Source organism: Heteronotia binoei, chromosome 14, assembly GCF_032191835.1.
Source record: "Heteronotia binoei isolate CCM8104 ecotype False Entrance Well chromosome 14, APGP_CSIRO_Hbin_v1, whole genome shotgun sequence".
NCBI lineage: Eukaryota > Metazoa > Chordata > Lepidosauria > Squamata > Gekkonidae > Heteronotia > Heteronotia binoei.
Genome location: NC_083236.1, coordinates 53,757,101 through 53,764,778, shown reverse-complemented (window position 1 = coordinate 53,764,778; position 7,678 = coordinate 53,757,101). Strand labels below are relative to the sequence as shown.

Genomic DNA, 7,678 nt, shown 5'->3' with positions numbered 1-7,678 from the left:
AGCAGGATGATACCTTAAGGCAGGTCACAGATTCAGCAGGAGCTAACAGGAGCACAGCTCCTGAACCTTTCTGATGGTTTCCCCTCTTCCTCCACACCTACCTTGTCCATTGAATAGTAGGTGCAGCTGCATAACAATCCCTGGATTAGGAGAGCAGGCAGCCAGACGGCCACCAGGGGCTTTGACACACCCTCAGCAAACCACTTTTTATGTGATTTTGGTTGGCAGGTGGCTTGCTGGTCTTTTGATTTCCAGGGGGAGTGGCAGCCCAGGAGAGCCCCAGGAGAGGGAGACCTGCTTGGGCTGGTTGGATCTCTAGGCAGCCCAAGCAGGGCTCGCCCGCCTGGGCTCTCCTTTCTTGCATAGGGTTGTTTTTGGCTGGGAGGAGCAGCATATGCTAATGAGTTACGCTAATGAGCTCTGTCACCTATTTTTCTACAAAACGACCCCTGCCTTAAGGTTAACATGGGCAGTATCCAAGGGTGCACCTTTCTGGGGATGATAGTTGTGCTTTTAATTTTTTTTTTAAATTTTTAACTTTAACAACAAGACAGTTGTGCTTCTTGGCAGTCTATGAAGACAACCAAGCTACCCCAGCGTGATTTTTTTTTCTATTTCTCACTGAGGAAAGTTGAGCACAGGAGTATAGGAAGCTGCCTGGTATTAAGACATCGAGCTCATCTGTCTAGCTCATTATGTGCACGTACAAATTGATATAAATCAAATAAAGTTGTGAGCAAAAATTCTACTTTGTTACTGGCATTAAAATTGTGAGCTACTGCACAAATTACGTTTGCTGTGGGGCCATCCTTCCTGAGCGAAGACAAAAATGTATGAGGTGGAGGCTAAAAATTTGTGAGCTAACTCAGCTTAGAGGGAACACTGGTCCCAGCCCTTTGCTGCTTGATAGCAGGATTTCCAGTTCCAGAAGGGATGCTGTGAACACTGCACTTCTATGGGGAGTCACTCCAGCCCTATTAACGGTTCTGTTTCGTGTCAGGCTGCAATCACACACACTAAATAATGCACTTTCAATTCACTCTCAATGCACTTTCCAACTGGATGTTTCCAGTTCACACAGTAATAACCCAGCTTCAAAGTGCATTGAAAGTGTGTTATTTAGTGTCTGTGATCTCAGCCTCAGAGTGGTATTTGATTAAGTTTCTCTCTCTCTTCACAATGGAAGCTGCTGTTTTTATCATATGAACATATGAAGCTGCCTTATACTGAATCAGACCCTTGGTCCATCAGTCAGTATTGTCTTCTCAGACTGGCAGCGGCTCTCCAGGGTCTCAAGCTGAGGTTTTTCACACCTATTTGCCTGGACCCTTTTTTTGGAGATGCCAGGGATTGAACCTGGGACCTTCTGCTTCCCAAGCAGATGCTCTACCACTGAGCCACCGTCCCTCCCCATTCTTAGGGGCTTCTTTCTACAAGATCAAAGCCACCTGATGCCATCTGTTTCCCAGCACTTCCTAAGGTGAAATGATTGTTCCAATAGGAGCAGGTTAATAACATTAAGATCACAGCCTGAAGTTAGCTTTTCCCCTCCCATCTCCCCTGTTTTGGTAACAACATTCCAGTCTGACGAAGAGCTTTTGAGCGCATAAGTGTGCAGTTTTGTGCCACACTGGTTGCACATAATAAAATTATATCATATGGCTTTTAAACATGCTTTCCCCCCCTGTTGGACCAACACAGCTGATCTGGAACATATGCCTGAAATTGCACTGCTTCATGTCCTACTGTGTGTCCCCAAGCCCAGGACAGGGCTTGGCTCTAGGAAAAGAAGCATTTTTTTTTTTGCTCATTATTCTTGAACGGCTATCCTAGAGCCTTCGTGAGAAAGATGGACTAGAAATAACATTTTAAAAATCCCCATTCCTTTTGCTAAAAAAAAGGAGGGTGGAGGAAGCCTTGAAAGCCACCTTGAAGATCATTAGCTTGAAAAGGTGAAGTAAATAAATGCATTTTTGTGGATAGAGATAGCTGGTAGGTAGAGAAGATAGATAGATAGATAGATAGATAGATAGATAGATAGATAGATAGATAGATAGATAGATAGATAGATAGATAGATAGATAGATAGATAGATAGATAGATGATAGATAGATGATAGATAGATGATAGATGATAGATAGATGATAGATAGATGATAGATAGATAGATAGATAGATAGATAGATAGATAGATAGATAGATAGATAGATAGATAGATAGATAGATAAGAAAGAGAGAGAGAGAGTATGCCTGCCTGGGCAGATTTTTTTTTTTTAATTTAAAAACTTTTGTCCTCTAGAGATCCTTTTTTAACAAAAGTGGTGACTCGGAATTATGGAAATTATATACTATGGGAATGCGTGTGTCTGTGCACACGCACAAAAACCACAAGGAGGAAAAAGACAAAAATATTAACGTTGCTAACACCTCCCCCCCCCCACCAGCCCTCGCTGTCGCTGAACCAAAAACCGAGGCAGAGAAGCCCGCCAATTTCTTTCTCCCTCTCCCCTCACGCCAAACGGAGCGGCCATGGCGCATGCGCAGATTCCAGAGGCGGGGCGCGTGTAGGTAGCGCGAGGCAGAGGCGGAATCGAGGGCTGCTTCCCCCCCTCCCTTCCCTTTGGCTGCCTCTCAAAGCAGGCGGCGCTTGCGGTTGGTGGGAGGGGGAAGCGCTCTCTCTCTCTCTCACACACACACAAACTCTCCCTTCTGTGTTTCTCGGGCGGGCGGGCGCCGTTGGGCCGAGTGCGCGCGCAGGCGCATTCCCATTCCCTGCTCCTCTCTCTCTTCGCTCCCTCCCTTTCTCTTCCCCTCTCCTGGCGAGGATTGGTCGCCCGCCCGGGTCTCTTTTGTCTTATCCGGGGCGAGCCACGCAGCGCGCCCGCCCGCCTCGTTTTTCCCTTCTTTCCCCCCTCACAGAACCTCGCGCGGGTCCATCCAGAGGGGGGCGGGGAAGGGACCCAGGAAGGCCGCGGTTCGCCGCCCAGCCTGGGGGAGGCCGACAGCCAACGAGCGAAGAGGCCGGCCGGGTGAGGGAAGAACACCCTGAGAGGGCGAGGAGTGAGGCCTTCTTGGCCCGGCCGGACTGAAGCCTGCGAAGGAGGCCTCGCCGCGGCCTAGAGTCGCCTGGGGGGGGGGGGCGTCGGAGCCGGCCCGCGAGGAGGAGGCGGAGGAGGAGGACCCTGGCGAGGAGGCCCGCGGCGGAGAGGCGGGGCGGTGGTGTGGCCGGCCTGAGGCCCCGCGCCGCCTTCCTCTTCCCTTTGTGACTGGAGGAGGCGGCAGACCCGGCCGCGAATGCCTTTTGTGTTTTAGGAGGAGGAGGAGGAGGCCAGGCCGCGGCGTGGCCTGCGCAGCAGCAAGAGCAGCAGCAGCAGCCCCGATCCGCGTGGCTGACTCGCGAGGAAAGCGCCTCGAGGTCGGCGCGGGACTGACTTCCCGAGTAAGTGGGCTTCTGCGGGATTGCGGAGAGAGCGCTGCTTTTGGGGGGGAGGAGGAGGAGAGAGGGAGGGGATTCGGCCGCACGCACCCCCCCCCCTTCCTGCCTCCCTCCCTGCACGAAGTTCTGGAGAGAGACAACTTTGGGGTCCCGCGAGGATTTGTATTTCTTCCCTCTTTTCTTCCGCATTTCTATTCTGAATTTTGACTCATTTTTGTTACTTGCTTTAACCCCCCCCCCCAAAGTTTTTTTTTTCCTGAGATCGTAGTAGAGAGAGTTGAGCATCTCACCCCCTCCGTGTATAACCTTTTTCATTTTCTTAACTGAGTTTTTGTTGCTAACCCCCTCCCCCCCCCAAAAAGAGGATTGCAGATTTATACCCCGCCCTTCTCTCTGAATCAGAGACTCAGAGCGGCTTACAATCTCCTATGTCTTCTTCCCCCACAACAGACACCCTGTGGGGTAGGTGGGGCTGAGGGAGCTCTTACAGCAGCTGCCGTTTCAAGGACAACTCCTACAAGAGCTTTGGCTGCCCCAAGGCCATTCCAGCAGCTGTAAGCGGAGGAGTGGGAAATCAAATCGGGTTATCCCGGATAAGAGTCCACACACTTAACCACTGCACCAAACTGTATCGTGTCCCCCCTTCCTCGTCATCTTGATCCATCTCTCTGGCATTGTACACGCCTTTTCTTTCTCTCCCCACCCCCTCCTGGAAATATGCTTCTGCTTGTTTGACTCTGCCCTTTCTGTGCTGTCACTGTGATTAGTACTGTTTTGTATGTACATAATGATATGTTATTTCTTGAAGTGTGCAGGAATTGGGTAGATGAAGTGCTTTTCTGACTGTGAGTCTGTAATGTGCTGCAGAAGTGGTTCCTGATGATTTTCCAGTGTGGGACATGGTGGGACTGGTTTTGCAACAGGGGAATTCAGTAAATTTGGGGCTAAGCGGTTGGGTGGTGGAAGGTGTGTGTAAGTGGCGAACTTCTGAATGCAGAATGCATTTTCTGTTATCTTTTCAGTTTTTGCTTGGCTTCTTGAAATTGGCCCTAAGTTGTACTGTAAAAATAGGTTAGCACAGAGGAAGAGGGTGGCTTTCCAGAAGATTTACTGGAAGATGATAATATGCACTTGCATTACTTGATATATCTCACACTTTAAAAATACAAAGTTAAGCACAGTTTTGTTTTACGGTTTCCTGATGCAGCCTAATTCTTCCTGTTCTCCATGTAAACACTGTGCTTGCTTTTAAGTAAGTTGGTATGAAAACATTGGTTTTTCAAGTAAATATTTTCAGGACTGAAATGTTTGTTTTTATTGTTCAGACATCAATACTGGATGGTCTGTTCACAAATGGGATAAAGCCACAGAAGTCATGAGACATTGAAGCACGTGTATAAACAGACCTTTTAGTGAAAAGGCTAAATAGCTATAATACCCACAGTTTAAGTGCTCAGTAATCCTTATAGCATCCCCATGAAATAGGTCAGTTATTTTCTCTGTATTGCAGATGTGTGGTTCGGGGGACTGAGGCTGAAGGGTATAAATGGCTTTTCTGAGGCCACCTAGTGAGTTCATTCCAAAGGAAGAGATTACAACCAGGGACTTCTGATTCACGGCTGAGTCTCTGCCTCTGCATTAGCTATCTTTCAGTGTAGATGGATTTTGATGGAACAAGTTGTGAATTTCTAAAAGTGCTATAGTGTGTGCTGCGTACATTGACTACAATGTGTAAGTATAGGAATGTCTGGATACACAGACAACAGGGTACATGCACAATTTCCTAAATATTTAAGAGATTTCTTCTCTCTTGCCCTTTGAAGGACTTATTTTTTGCTATTTTGCCTCTGGATTTGTAAGAACTCCTGTTTGCTCTCTCCCAGTGTGGTAATAACAATCTAGAAAACTATAAGTTTATTATACTGGGACTAAATTGAAGGGCCAGTTCTGCAATAAGGTCTTCACATCTAAGTTACAGATGTCATTATATAAACATATGAAGCTGCCTTATACTGAATCAGACCCTGGGCCCATCCAAGTCAGTATTATCTATTTAGACTGGCAGCAGCTCTCCAGGTCTCAAGCTGAGGTTTTTCATGCCTACTTGTTTGGACGTTTTTTTGTTGGAGATGCCAGGAATAGAACCTGGGTCCTTTTGCTTACAAAGCAGATGCTCTACCACTGAGCCACCATCCCTCCCCTACAGTTATCTGTGGTGATTTTGGAAAAATGGCAATAAAATATTTTAGATTCAGGTGGATAGCCATGTTGATCTGAAGCAGCAGAACAAATGAGTCCAGGGGCACCTCTAAGACCAACAAAGTTGTTGTATTCAAGGTATAAGCTTTTGTGTGAAAGCACACTTCAGATACAGTGACACAGAATTTCCTCATCCATTGCATATAGGAAGAGAGAAGGTTGGGGGCATTAGTTGCCAGAAAGGGCTAGTTAGAGTCAAGATGCATAAATAACTGGTGATTAGACGAGATTGGATTAAGGTGGTTGGTAAGATCTGTGAATGGCAGTAAATCAGCATACAAATACAAGCGTTAACAAACAGATGTGAGAATTCAGCTATAAACACCCAGTCACTTATGCATCTTAACTAGCCCTTCCTGGCAACTAAGCCTTGCTCTTATATGTAATGGTTGAGGAAATTATGTTTAACTCCATCTGAAAAAACATGCTTCCACATGAAAGCTTATACCTTGAATAAAACTGTGTTGGACTCATAAAACATTTTAGTTGATAACAAAATACTTAGTTCAGAATTTTAGGACAGAATAAGTTCTGTTTTCGTACTCCAGAATTACAGAGGAATTGAAGTGTATAGCACACTAAATTCAGTGTTTGTCCTAATCAAGATGCAAAGGACCCTACTAAAAAGTGGTTGTTACAGTGCAAACCACAAAATTGTCTTAAGTTTGACTCTTATTATAGCGCAAATTACAGAAGTCTCTTTAACTATGGAGAGCATAAAAGTCAGCTTTTTCTCAAATGAACACTTGCATTTAGTTCAAGCCAGCTCATATATAACAGCTTTATTAGGTCAGAAAACTAGTCCATGCAGTTCTGTCTTATTCCTTATCCTTGGTCTGTCAATGTTCAGATTTTTCAGGAAGTTATAACTGTCAAGGGTACTGATAAACTACTCTGGTCCCTCCATCTCCTTCCTTCTGCTCAATTACTTTAAGGTATTGGAGACACTCTCAGCATCTGATCTAATAATGTTGACATTTTTTCCCACCATCAGTTTATCAAAATGTCTGATTCTATGCTGTGGAGCAGAAGTAGAACAAAGAATGGAGGTGAAGACTTTGAGTGTTGATGCAAGGGGACAGTTGATGTTCTCTCCGGATGCCAGTATCTACAAGATCTGCTGTTCAAGTGCTGGAGGAAAAGCCCTTAACACAACTCAGGAGTGATGTGCATGGGCTATTACTGTCTGTGAGAGGAATGGGAGGAAGGTGTCCTGGCACTTTTCTCCTAATCTCTTAAGTCAGGGGTGTCGAACTCATTTGTTATGAGGGCTGAATCTGACATAAATGAGATCTTGTTGGGTTGGGCCGGGCCATGTGTGTACCTATTTAAGAGTGGGTAGCAGAGAGATAAACTTTATAAAAGGCACAGACAAACACAATTAAAGTTTTTTTTTAAAAAAAAGAGCTTAAAACACTAGCATCATACTTTCTTTAAAGGATGCTTTCTCTGTATTTCTCCCATGGGATCCAGGGAACTGGGCAAAGGAAACTGTAGCTCTTTCCTTCCTTCCCCAGGGGACCAGGAGGGAGAGGAGCCTCAGCCAATAGAAGGAAGAGAGGCTTGGCTCAGTAGCTCTGCTGTGTGATTGAGAGAGCCTGATAAAGCAATTTCTGCCTCCCCCCTTTCCTCCCCAAGGGAGCAGCCTCAGCCAATGGAGACAATAGAGGTTTTGCCCTGTAGCTCCTGTGTGATAGAGCAAGCCTGGCAAAGCAAGCTGTTATGTAGAAGGAAGCAGATGACAGCCAGTTGCTCGGGGGCCTAATAAGAGTCCTCTGTGGGCCTGATTAGTCCCCAGGGCTGCATGTCTTAGTATTGCTGGAGCAATTTAGTAGTCTTGGCACCTGTATTTAGTCATGTCCAGCCTTCATTGGGTTGGACCCAGCTTTTTCCCTCAGTGCTGCCCAATTCTTCTCCTTATCACTGCTCTCATCCCCTGTGATCTTTGTACATAAAGGTCCTATAACACCCAACACAACCTTTT

At 46.1% G+C, this 7,678-nt stretch overlaps 1 non-coding gene across 1 annotated transcript; it reads right to left on the bottom strand.

Moving 5' to 3' along the window:
• Window positions 1-5,559: 5,559 nt before the first annotated feature.
• Window positions 5,560-5,634, bottom strand: TRNAT-UGU (transfer RNA threonine (anticodon UGU)). Its single transcript has one exon. It is a non-coding gene; the product is annotated as a tRNA-Thr (tRNA).
• Between the last annotated feature and the right edge of the window lie 2,044 nt (window positions 5,635-7,678).